The sequence below is a fragment of the Scardinius erythrophthalmus genome, assembly GCF_964197995.2.
Source record: "Scardinius erythrophthalmus genome assembly, chromosome: 23".
Taxonomy (NCBI): Eukaryota; Metazoa; Chordata; class Actinopteri; order Cypriniformes; family Leuciscidae; genus Scardinius; species Scardinius erythrophthalmus.
Genome location: NC_138243.1, coordinates 7878537 through 7892329, shown reverse-complemented (window position 1 = coordinate 7892329; position 13793 = coordinate 7878537). Strand labels below are relative to the sequence as shown.

The 13793-nt window shown below is 36.4% G+C and overlaps 1 protein-coding gene across 1 annotated transcript in view; it reads left to right on the top strand.

Annotated features, from left to right (window-relative positions):
* Window positions 1–1063: 1063 nt before the first annotated feature.
* tjp2a (tight junction protein 2a (zona occludens 2)) overlaps window positions 1064–13793 on the top strand; it is a 42824-nt gene continuing 30094 nt past the window's right edge. Inside the window, exon 1 of the mRNA XM_081355226.1 lies at window positions 1064–1216. The gene's annotated coding sequence lies outside the window, so the exon portion shown is untranslated. The remainder of the gene's footprint in view (window positions 1217–13793) is intronic.

The window sequence follows — 13793 nt, the reverse complement described above, 5'->3', positions numbered from 1 at the left end:
TACAGTTATAAAATATGGAGGATCAGGCCTGCAGAAATTAAAAATAAATAATTCAATTTAATCCTGAATTTATTTATATTTTCATATATATATATATATATATATATATATATATATATATATATATATATATATATATATATATATATATATAATTTATTTTTTACATTTAGTTATGCGTTCATTTATTTTTATATTTAACTATCCCCACATGTATTTATTTCCATGTTTATTTATTTATTTATTTCTGCAGATTTGGTCCTCCATAATATTGTGCAATACATAATAACTGCTTGCAATGGACAAATACAATCCACTAGGGGGTGTTTTGGTGTTGTTTGTCCCTGTAGGTGTAGGATATGCTCTTTGATCAAACCAATATATTATGTAGATTATGCACTGTATTTATTACATCAAAATGTATATTACTGTACAATGGGATGGGGTAAAGTCTCTTTAAGGATAATATGCCTATTTCTAGTCTCAAATAAAAATATATTTTATTGAATTTTGTTTGAAGCAACGCAATTCACGTGAAAAGAAATTATGAAAGGTTTATATGATTAATAAACATTTAAATATAAAGATAGGAAGATTAATAGTCGCAAATACTGATAAGGAAACATGTCACCATAAGCATATTTGAGCAAGATATTAGTGATTTTAAGTACACACTTAATCAAAATAACTTTTTTTTTTCTTAAAATCTCAAATAACAACACCATGTAACCTAGAAGAACCGAAAATCAAGCTCGTGTCTCAAAATGGATATGATTATTGCACGGAATATGATTTTACAAATCATCTAAAAAAAAAACATTTTAAAATTTACCCTATTAAACGTAATGATATCTTTTCGACATTTTATATTTTTATATATATTCTGACTATTATGATAAAACAAAATAGTGTACAAGTTTAACCACTACATGTCAGAAAGAGTAAACTCTTCCACTGTTTAAAACAAGTCTGGTTAAATCGATGGTCAGATATAAACAGGAATGAAGCGGCGTGGTCACGTGGTTTGAGTCACTGCTGGGCTCACCTGCGCGCTCACGGACACGCCCATACCTGGAGGATCCAGGAAATCTGGGATTGTACACTGAATCGAGGTGTTCAAACTTTCTCTGGAAGTGTCCAGTCACATATAGATCACCCCGAACCCCGCACGTTTCTGGCAGGAGTTTACGGATCTTCGGTATCGGCCTCTCTAAAGGTAACGTGACACTCTTCACACTGGAGCAGTTTTGTTGTTTCGGTCGCATTTCCCTGTTCACTGGTTTCGGTAGTCTATTGTTTAGGGGAGGAGGCTGATAAAAACCTAAGTAATGTCACTGGAACGTACAACAGCTGCTGTTAGATTATGTACACATTAATGTGAACTTTAGTACGGACTTGTGTGTGCTTTTATCATTTCGTTGAATGCAGTTGTCGTGTTTTGGCAGCGTGTTTCTTCAGGCCTACAGTAGCCCGTCCTGTCATGAAAGACCAGTGTGTTCTCTGACTTTGTCCAGTGTGTGTGTTTCTCACGAAAGTGTGTTTTCCTCTCATGCGTGCTTTTGAGTTTCGTGTCATAACGCTGGAGTGTTATGACGTCTAACTAAACTTATTTTAAACTTTTTTCTTTGGAAAATGTGATTTTTTTTTTTTTTTTTTGTTAAATAAATGGAAAAACTTATTTAAAAACAAGAAAAAGTTTAAGATAAAGTTATTTAAAAGAAAAAACATAAGTAGTTTTACAATTATGTCCAATTTTTTTTAAAAAAAGGTTAACAAAACTGCTTTAAATAATTTGAACTCTGCTTAATCTAACTAGCATGGAGAAAAAAAATAAATAAAGACAGGAAATGATATCATAGAGAGGACACTCATGACTGTGTCAAGGTCAATAAATCTCCCAAAATATCAGATATTTTTATTGCTTCTATGTTATTCCACAGTTAATGTTCTCCTCAAAACAGTGTGAAAATATGGAAGCTTGTTTCCGCCACAGAATATAAAATAAAAAAGGTCATTGTGACTTTTTATTAAACAATTCTGACTTTTCTTGTAATTGCAAGTTTATATCTCAGAGTTTTGAGGAAAGAAAAGTCCGAATTGCGTGTTTTTAATCTTGCAGTATTGACTTTCTTAGAATTGCAAGATTAAAACTTTTAATTCAGATTTTTTTTCTCAAAACTATGAGATATAATTAATTAAAAAAAAAAAATACGAGAAAAAAAGTCAGAATTGTGAGATAAAAAGTCTTGATTATCGAGTTTTGTGAGTTTATGTTTCTCAAATCGGATAGTCCTAGGAAAAAATTAGAATTTCTAGAAACAATGCAGAATTGTGAGAGAGCTTATAGCCTAAACTTGCATTTCTGAGGAAAAAAGTCAGAATTGTGAGATATAATCTGGCAATTTGGGGAGACAAGTCAGAATTAAAAATGTATATCTTGCACTCCTGGCTTTTTTTCTCAGAATTATGCAAGTTGTAAACTCCGAATTGTGAGATATAAACTCGCAGTTGTGAGAAAAAAAGTTTTCCAATTACCTTTTTTTTTTTTATTGCATTGCATTACGGAAACTGTAAATGAATGCTGTAAATTTTGTCACAAATCTTGAGACGAAACAATGACTGTGATAAGATATGCCAGACAGTGCAAGTTGCTTTCAGTCAAAACAGCTCAAACATGCATTTTAGTCTGGGACAATTTTATTCCTGGTCTGTGAAACCGGATGCAAGTGTCCTACTCTCATTCCTCATGTCCAGGTGTGAAATGTAATGTGAAATGAAATGGACTCATAGTTTTGTTCTGTGACTCAGAGTTTCTCTCATGAGAGGACAGCAGTGGTCCTATAGGGCGGATGAAATCAGCGCTCTCCTGATAAGAATACTTTCTGGTTGTGGAAATAAACCCAGAATAACAGAACCCTTTAACCTGACATAATCCTTAAAATCCTGAATGCATCATTAAATTTATGTTAAAGCCTATTTGAGATAAACTGCTTGATCATGGGTTATTATTACAGGCTTATATGTTTAACTCTGTGAAGCTAAGTGTGATTGAAATGTGACATGTTTTATTTGATGATTGGATGTACATATGTGCATTGGCATTGCATAATGTCGACTGATTCTGCATTAGCCGAACACATGGGGTAAGAGGAAAGAAAGCTTAGCTTACACTGCCACGCGACGCTTACGTAAAGGCATTAAACGACTCGGACAATAGGAGAAATGAACGAGAACACAAAATCATTTTTCTGTTTGGTGAAATTATGTTATTTGTTCACATTTAATATGAGCTTGGCAGAATCAGTAGACTGAAAATAGAAAACTGAAACCACGTTTATGGCTGGTTTCGTAATGCTTATGAGTTCTTAATCCACTTGAGCTGAATTGAAGGATTTTCTAAACATTATGCTGTGGAATTCATGTTCGTGTCTTCATCTGTTAGATGGGTGTTCATAGAGAAATCATCGACTAGTCTTGCAAACATTTCTAGATTTTAAGAATCTTTTTATTTTTGGTGTTTTCTAAAAATATTGTTCATATTAACATGTTCAGGGGTGAATATATATATATATATTATTTGACCTGTGTACTTTTCATATTATTGGAAAACGTCTGATGCTGGTGCTGTTTAATGTGCCTCAAGCTTATTTCAAAATCCGTTCAGGCTGGACTGAGTTTGAGTGCCTGAGCAGCTTTTACATGAGTCAGACTGAAGGACAAAGTTCATTTGTTCATGTGGGTCAACAGTTTAGAACTAAACAATACATTATCAGCAGGATATGATATACTGTAGTATTTCTTATTACTACATAGTTAAACTGTGGAATGTGTAGCAATAAAAACAGTAAAAGCAATTCTACGTCTAATTGTAGTAATGAAGTCATCCATTTAAACTATTTGCAAATGTTTTATTTTAAAATATGCACGTATTCACTCTTAATCGGATGTCTGTATGTTGAAAATGCTAAATGTTTCTTGTTGCATTTCAGTGACAGTTATCATGTAAAGCAGATGTTTTCAAACCTGTCCTGGGCTGGTCCCATTTTTATGCCCTTCCCTCACTATCTTCCCTCACTATCTTCCCTTACTATCTTCCCTCCTTCTCGTTCACTTGGATGTATGTCATTAGCTGCGTTTCCACCGCAGGAACTTTCCCCAGGAACTAGAATATGAATATTTCCCTTTCAGAAAGTCCCTGCTTGCTAGGTAGTACTTTTTCAAAGTTCAGGAACATTCAGGGGTGGGACTTGGGCGCTGGACTTGCTGATTGGTTGAGCTCATACCGCATTTTGATTGGTTGACTCCACGCAGCATTTCATCTGTTGCGATGCATGCGGTTAAAAGGGGTGGTATAATGCTTTTTTCGCAAGATAGAAAATAAGTCTCTGATGTAAAAAAAAAAAAAAAAGTCTCTGATGTCCCCAGAGTGTGTATGTGAAGTTTTAGCTCCAAATACACCACAGATATTTTTATATAGCATGTTAAAGTTGTCACTTTTTGAGGGTGAGCAAAAACGCACCATTTTGTGTCTGTTCCTTTAAATGCAAATGAGCTGCTGCTCCCGGCACAGAGGGCGGAGCTACAAGTGCTTCCTTTTACCTCACACCAAAATGCACTGAAAATGTTTGCCTTATGTTATGTTCAAACCGGAGTCAGACAATGATGGAGAGACTCAAGAAGAAGTGACAACATGCAGAAGCAACAGGACATTTCTGAATGGTTAGTTGATTAATTTATGTAGCTGATGGGTAGTTAGTTATCTTCTAGTCATTGATTTAGCATATTCTGTCTTGATAATCTATAAATCGTGTTCAGGGGGCGTGGTTTATGTAAATTCTAGGGTTGGTGATGTCACTAACCCCGAAGGAATGTCTGGTGTAGTCTCTACCAGCCGTTTGTCCTTAAAAAGCAATTTCTTTAAAGTCAAATATCTCCATTTGCTTTGTTTGTAACTTTTGAGCATTGTAACCGGGGCAATTTCCCCTTTATTTTCGCGGACGTATCGCTTGTGCTAATTAATGCGATATGGCTCAGCTTGTCAGTGAACTACGGCTCTGTGTTAAATGCCGCTCCATCTGAAAGCAGGTGATGGCGATTTACTACTAATCAAGGAACCGGCTTTACTGACGAGATGCGCATAACAATGTCATCCGATATATATCGCCCAGCCCTAATACAACCAAACCCTTGATCACTTGAATCTGCTGTGAAGCTGATTTATTATTTACAGTTTGTTTTACGCACCATTCTAGAGGCCTGTATAGGCTTGGACTGTTAGAGAAAAATAAATTACACAAACAAAAATGACAATACAATAAACTATAACTGTGTAAAAACAGTCTGCTTAAGTATTAAGTGGTTAAATGTCAAAATAACTCTAACATCTTACATTAGAGTTGTGTGGGGTGGGGGTAAATAAGTACAATCTACATCACAATCATGTTGTATTGTGGTCTTTGAATCTGCCTGGGCCCGTATTCATAAAGATTCTAAGAATCCTCTCAGAAAACTCTTAATTTAGCTTAAAAACTTTTACGTAGGAGTCTTAGCTTAAGAGCAATTCGGGACTGATCTGAGAGCAACTCTGAGTAAGGAAAAGACAAAAACTTTTATCTTAGTAAGAAGGCGGGGTTGACCCCGTTGCTATGTATGACACAATCTTTTGAAGACTGTGATTGGTTGGTTGTCCAAGAAGGGGAAAATAAGTGATTTTAAGTATAGGGTCTATTCTAAGCCTTCACTTTGAAATTACATGCGTAATTTTTCCTATTTGACCGTTCTCACACACACACATTATATATATAAATCCTTATTTTATTAACCATGCTGTTGATTTCCTATAAGGTATTTGCTTGGCTTAGAATGATAAAAATTGTTCCACTCTTTCTAATTACACTGATTGTTGGCATGTCTATTTAAAAGGTGGTTTGAATGTTGGTTTTAATGTATCAAACATGGAATTTTCCCAGTTGCCAAATATCGTAATGTAGTGATTACTTTCATTTCGGGCGCTATGGCATTTCTGCGCTGTGTTGGAGATATTAGCGTGTCTCTAAAAAGATCTGTCACAAACATGATCCCTGCATGATCTAATTTAAAGCGTCTTATTAACTCACTGTCATCCATTGTCTGCAACACATTTCTTCTCCTTCTTCGTCTTTCTGCCATTTTCTCCTCTGCTAAAGAAACTCTTAAGCCTCTTAAAAGTCCTCGTCCGTGCTCCTAACAATTTTGACCTTAAGACCTCTTTTAAGGGTTAAGATGCTTTCTGAATTACTTTTTTCTTTACTAGGATTTTTTCTTTAAATTTAAGAGTAAACGCCCACATTTCTAAGAATTTTCTTAGAATTTTGTCACTAGGAGCTACTCTTTGCATTAGGGATGTCAACGATTAATCGACGATCGATTAATTGTCGATAATACATTTAATCGATAAAACTTATCGATCATCGATTAAGCAGGTCTTCATGCGCGTGTGCGCTGCTCAACCGCGAAACATGTAAAGCGAGCGCGCCGGAGTTATGTTTGACATTTTACACCTTCATCATGACTATAAGTTTGCGTGTGCATTCGCAGCCTTTTGTTTTGTGCAAATGTAAGTTGTAATACTTTTTATTTTGTGTAGGCCTATCTATATCTGATTTATCTCATATTGGATGCATTTGGTTAAGAATTAACTCTGTAGTAAAGCGTCAGCTTCAGCGCGCGCAGCTCAAACGGCAGTGCACGACTAATAATGACTATTGGGACTGTAATATTACATAACATTATAAAGAGAACAATATTGTAATAAAACATTGTGAATTATTTGGGTTTAGTTGCCGTGTCGCGTTGCTCCAGGAAGCGCGCGTCCACAACATGAGTAGTTCTGAATGAATGGCACGTTAACTTAGTTCAAGATCACTTGTGCATGAATTTGCGTCATTTTGTGCAGATGTAATTTGTAATATTATGTTTATTTTTAATATATCTGATTAATCTCATATAGGATGCGTTTCTTTTAGATAAATAACGTGCTAGCAAAGTGCTCCAGTTGAAACGGTAGCAGATTCATTCAGCGCGTGCAGTTGTTCCAGGAAGAGCGCGTCACACATCCTAAGCGCATATGAGGCGGCGTTGGTGACACGTTGTATTAGTAGTTATATTTGATTATTAAATAATTAATTTAATTATCAATCACATCGAAACATTTTACAATCCTATTAGCCCTTTATTTATATTTAAAACCATTCTCATTGATTTGGTGAGGATTATAGCGTTCTGAGCAGCATTTGCACACCCTGTCATGCTGTTGGCCATAGCCACTGCAGTAGACGCATATCGCAGTATTACGGCTAACGATTAATCGATTAATTGATCGTTAATTTAAATGACGATCGATCATAGGAATTTGTGAAAATTGACATCCCTACTTTGCATTAAGATTCTTTATGAATACGGGCCCTGAAGTGTAGTGTACAATTTGAGTAGATGTTCTCCTCAAATCAATATGGAAGCTTGTTTCTGTCACAGAAGAGTTTATATCTCAATTATGAGGAAAAAGTCAGAATATCTCACAATTTTTACTTTTTCTAAGAATTGCGAGATGATAAAAAAAGAAAAAGAAAAATTTAAAACCGATTTCATAGAGCAAGTTTTTGAAAACGACAATGTTATCGTCTCCATGTAAATTACAAAAACGCGAATTTGTGAAAACAGTGACGTCACGCACATGCGTGTAACATGTTCAGTTTATAGGCACGTAGTGTTTCTTTACAAAGTGACCGCCATCTACTGGCCTGGCATGCATAATACAGCACCTTTTGTCGTTTTCATGGATCCGTGTGAACGGGGATCGCTTTTGACAACGTTGTCACCTGTATGGAGTGCAGAGGAGCGGCTGCAAGATTATCAGATATTTGCCCATTTCTATTCTAATATTTCTTGTCCCCCTCAGTGGGTTACGACCCCAGTTAAAGGAGAACTCCGGTCAATTTTAACGTTAAGCTAATTTTTTTGTAAATTTGGAGTGCTGTTAATACAGAAAACAACGACAAAAATCGGTGTTGCCTACACCGTGTTATCCTCTTTTTAAAATTTGCACCCTGTTGACTTCAATGGGGCAAGTTTTAAACCTGCTTTTAGCCTCTTAACATCCTTGATGTGTCATTACAAGTGCACAGATAATGTGAGTGATTCCTTCAGAGTGATCACGGGTGAATCTGACTGCAGTAGATGTGAAAGATATGAATAAAAATGATGTTATTTCAGCCAGCGCTCATACCTGTGTTTACATCCTGTTTTCAGTCGAAGTCCATAGTAATCGATTGTCGAGTTCACATGCATAGGTTTAGTTACCTATGATCACGCGCATGAACTCGACAATCGATTACTATGGACTTCGACCGAAAACAGGAAGTAAATACAGGTATGTGCGCTGGCTGAAATAACATAATTTTTATTAATATCTTTCACATCTACTGCAGTCAGATTCACTCGTGATCACTCTGAGTCTGAAGGAATCACTCACATGACCTGTGCACTTGTAATGACACATCAAGGATGTTAAGAGCCTAAAAGCAGGTTTAGTACTTGCCCCATTGAAGTCAACAGGGTGCAAATTTTAAAAAGAGGATAACACGGTGTAGACAACACCGATTTTTGTCGTTGTTCTCTGTATTGACAGCACTCCAAATTTACAAAAAAATGAGCTCAATGTTAAAATTGACCGGAGTTCTCCTTTAAATGGTTCTCTTAAACTGCTGTAGTGTAGAGGTAGTTGCAGTTGTATGGTTTAGCTATTATGGTGTGTAATGTGAGTATGATGGGAGTGGTTGTTCTGTGACTGTGGAGACATGTCTGTGTGAGTGAGGTTCAGCGACAGGTTTCAGCATGCATGCAATGGTGAATTTATATATATATATATATATAGTTATTCAGTCGTTTTTTTGTTGATATTGAAAGTTGCTTGCACTCATGTTTCTTTCTTTGATGAATTGCTATTATACTTTTTATTGGTTTCCCAAAAAAATCTTCAGATAGCATTTACATGTTGCAACTTGTTTTATGATCACACCTTACTGAGAGGATACAGAAAATACAGAAAAAAAAAATTTAATGATGGTTTTAATGAAATAAAAATTAATTTTCAGGATGGTTTTAATGAAATAAAAATTAATTTTAATGATGGTTTTAATGAAATTAACACTACATTTATATGTAAAATCACAAAATATAAAAAAAATATTTTACAAAAATATACAGAAAATCCATGAAAAGGATTTCTTTAGATTTTGGAGCCAACACTTCTGTTAAATGGCTAACTGGTCTACATCCATATATTGATCAATATTCACTATAATCACCACACATATATATTTTTTTTATTCATAGAGAAGCACTGTTCCTTTCAAAAATTCTATCCAAATATTCTAATAAGATATTTGAGAAGATATGTGTATGAAACCTTGAATTAGGGCAGTTTTGCAACCTTCTTGCCTACTTGACTTGTGACTTGCAAGTTAATACATTTTATTCATTTCTTGAATAAAAGATGAATTTATTAACAATATTATTAAATATTAATTAGGGATGCACCGAAATGGAAATTCTGGGTCAAAACGAGACCGAAATTTCTGGATGCCCTTGGGCCGAAAACCAAAAATAAATAATAAATTAAATTCAATTAATCATTCAAACTTATTTAATAATCAACACTCAAATCTTGTTGTGAGTTGTACAAACTTTTTAAATTGCACATAGGGCAGTTTTTATATCAACCTTTAAATAACAGAATTGTTTCTAATCCAGTTTGTTGGTGAAATAAAAACATTTTAATGACAATAAACTGTAATTTAAATATAGGCTACATTAAATAATGAAGACCTCACTATCAGGTTAAGTAAAATTATAATGAATATATGTAATAGCCTACAGTCCATATATTAATGAATAGCTTTCTTGAGGTAAATTGTGTAGCCTACAATCTGTTTTATTGACATCTTTCCCCCGGTTGAAACACTGATTGAGCGATTACATGAGATAGGATTAATTTCAGTAAGTTGTAATGTATCTTTTAAGAAACCTCCTGGTGTTCATTCATGTTTATTTGGTGCTGTAACTAGTAGTAAAGAGGAGATGAGATGATCAGTTCAGGTACGCTTGATCCACGCTGCCACTTGAACTGAGACGCTACAGCGATTCGTCACAGCGTATTAAAGAGCGTCAAAACTACATTTATTGATTGAATTTCATAATAAATTGAAAGAATTTGAAAGTTGATACTTTGTTTCTTAATAAATGTACCAAAGCACAAAGCTGTTTGCGATTATTGGATGGCAGGCGCGCCACAAATGTTGGTGAGGTTTTGTTCATGCATCAACAGAAAATTGATTTCGATTTTAGATTTAAGAAACCATATCATTACCGATTTAAATCGAGAAATTAATATTGTCAATCTAGAGCTAGAGCTGTTTAACTGTTGTAGCGGTTTTGTGCACAAAACAGACGCTTAACACAGTCAAAACATGCCATCGGAGAAGCGCTAATTAAACGTGTTTCGGTCATTGATTTTGGCTTTTTAAAATAGTTTTGGAAAAAAAAAATTTTTGCCGAAATTTCAGTGCATCCCTAATATTAATAATAATTATAATTATTATAAATTTCTTTTTGTTGGCCATTACTTGGCCATATCATGTTCTGCCAACTCAGGTCATTTGCCGCCAGTCTGCCATGTTAAAAAAAAACGTATGTTTGTTACCAAACCTAAAAATAGACGGTTTCATTACGGGGGCTTTGGGTGATTTGAAAGAGTTGGAGTGTGGAGGGGATTTTAGAGCCCCGGCACTTTGGCAGCGCAATCTCCTCCCACCCATAATCCACTGTTCAAAACACTAGGATGATAATGCCATCGCACACTGGGTGGAGGAGAAGCCCGGTTACTCCGTCCCTCCAACCTGGTGAAAATCTTCTCTAGGGTGGTCTGTTTATGAATGGACAAATCTTGAACATATGTACACGTGCGTGTGTTGGTGGATGGGTGATAATGGGTGGAGGCTAAACCAGCAGCGCCTGAGGGATTACAGAGCAATGGGCCAGGGTGCATCCATGATCTGTCACGGCTTAGTGCCACAATTATCCCCCCTCACAGTGTTTTCATTAGACTAATGTTTGAGATCTCTAGAATTATGTAATAGCGACGCTCTGCCAGCTTGCCCACGTGTCTGTCGTATTCTCTCTCTTTTCCCTCCTCTTATCCTACGAGGAGAACGAAATGGGCATCTGTGAGATTCCACAGACCAAGAGACTCCGTAATGCAGATAGTGTGTGCGGCGAGGGGTCTGTTAGACAGAACGACTCTTTTCTGGTTTGAATGAGATTCTACGCAGTTTGTCAGTGATGTAGTGACGTTATAGTTGGTAAACAAAGAAGTTAGATGTTGCTGAGAGCCTCTCTAGATCGAAGGAACTGAGAAGAACCAGAGAACTTTTAAAATGAAGTACAAGAAATTCATCACCATCATGCAAGCGGCCATCGGGGTCGCGCCTCTCAACAAGCGGGAGCTGTTACCACCCGGCCGGAGGCTGTGGAGACCCTCAGGGTGAGTTATGTAGAGATACTATAGGAAGAAGAAAGTTTGATGGTGCCCATGGCAGGCGTAGCTGGTAAATTGGTGTTAATGATTGGATGTGTTTGAGTATTGTGGCTCGTTCTGGACCATTATAGCTGCTCTGTGTGCCAATTCTCCACAAATGACTCTGATAGTATTTGTGTTGTTCAGTAGTAACTGAGCAAATCAGTTTTGCTCAGCACTGAATTATGGGTGGTGCTCATTAAACCCCTGCCTGAAGTATTAAACTTGACACGCAGCTCTCCTCGCACCATTTATACTACGGATATGAGTGATACTGTACCTCAAATATCGGTGCATCCCTAATGATTGGCAAATGAAGTTTAACTGGTCGAGGAGAGGTGTGCTATTTCTTATGACTGAACTTGAAAGTCACGGTTCAATACATCGTGATACATGATCATATATAATTAGTAGGGATGCACCGATACCACTTTTTCCAGGACAAGTCCAATACGATACTTTTATTTTTAGTACTTTCAGATACTAAGAACAGTCAGATACCTGTATTTTCATTGTATTTTTAATTTGTAAAAATATTGTTCAAAAGAATATGAATCAAATTAGTTGGCTTAGCAAATAGATTTTTTCCTAGTTATTTTCATGCCTAATTATGCCTGTTAAAATGTATTGTAGGTAGGGTTGCAAAATTCTGGGAATTTTCAAAGATGGAAACTTTCCATGGGAATTAATGGGAATTTAAGGGAATTAACAGGAATTTATGGGAATAAACGGGAATAAACTGGGAATTTTCAAAGTTGAGGGTTGGCTCTTCATAGGGAACTTAAATATAGTTGAGGAAAGTATATTTTAGCATAATCTTGACTAAAACAAAAAGATGCCATTCAAATACACTTGAATATCCATGCCATTCCTCAATCACATGCACATAGCACAATGCTTACTGCATGGCTATGAGACCACACCCCCTACTGGCACTGTGCATGCCTCCATCACATGTACAGAAGCCCAAAGCACAAGACTATTGAAGGCACACATTTGAGCCTGTGGACTAAACAAAGTGAAGTAAGTTTCGATGATATTATGGGGAAATATTTTTATTAAATGTTTAAATTGCAAATATCACATACAAATGTATTCATCTAGTAGAAAGCAAGCTGATAAGTTAGATGCTAAATAAGCTAGCATAACTTTATTTACAACATAAGTAGGGCTGGGCGGTATAACGGTATCGTTACCGCGGAAGAAAATGTCAACCGTAACAGATTGTTTTATTCCGTGTATACCGCGACATGTAAATAAGTAGGCGTGGTTAACTCACGTGCAGTGTGCGCGAGACTGAGACAAAAGGAATTACGTTTTCAAAATAACGTGATATTTTCGGGGGGGGAAGGTGCAGAAGTCAACTACAGCAGTGCAGCACACTGAAAGTTTAGAGAGACGCACATGCTCGCAACGGGGCTTACTTGACAACAAGTTCATATATCAATATTCTAACGAATAGAAATAACCTTAAATAATGTATCTATCCGTCTCTTATGTGTACAGTTACTTTCAGACTGGACGCGCAAGCGGTTGCCGTGGTAATGAATATTTCCAAAATTCCCCAGCTTAACTTCCCATGGAAATTTACCGGAAACTTTCCGGACATTTACCGGAAATTTTCCGCCCCTTTGTTTGCAACCCTAATTATAGGACCTACTGTTAATTTCACTGTTCATATTATTGCTCTATCATATTTTATCTTTAATTTAATAGCACAGTGAATATTTAGAGCTGCTCCCGCAGAGCTCAGTCAAGAGCAGTGAGTGATTTTCCTTCTTTTGTTGTTAGATTAACATTGAGGACAAAATACAGCCGCAGGTTTATTAGGCTGCTGTCACTTTAAGAGCTGCGAGTATCCAACATACTGCTACAGGTGGATTTCTTTTCAACTGGTTTACATTCACTTAAAGGTGCATTGCGCAAGTCTCTGAGTTTTGCAGAACTATGCCCCCTTCTGGCGACACGCGAAACTGCAACCAGAGTTGTGCACGCGGTTACGTGGAGTTTGCGTTGGGGTTTGGGATGAACTAGAAGCCGGTCTCTTTGAATCCATCTTCTACTTTTGCCAAAGTCGCTTGAGTTGTCTTCGCTGATGCGGATAATGGCGGCGAATACACAGACCTGCCAGACATAGCCAGGTGAGCGTGAACGCGCATGACGTCACGTCCAGTCGAGTCCG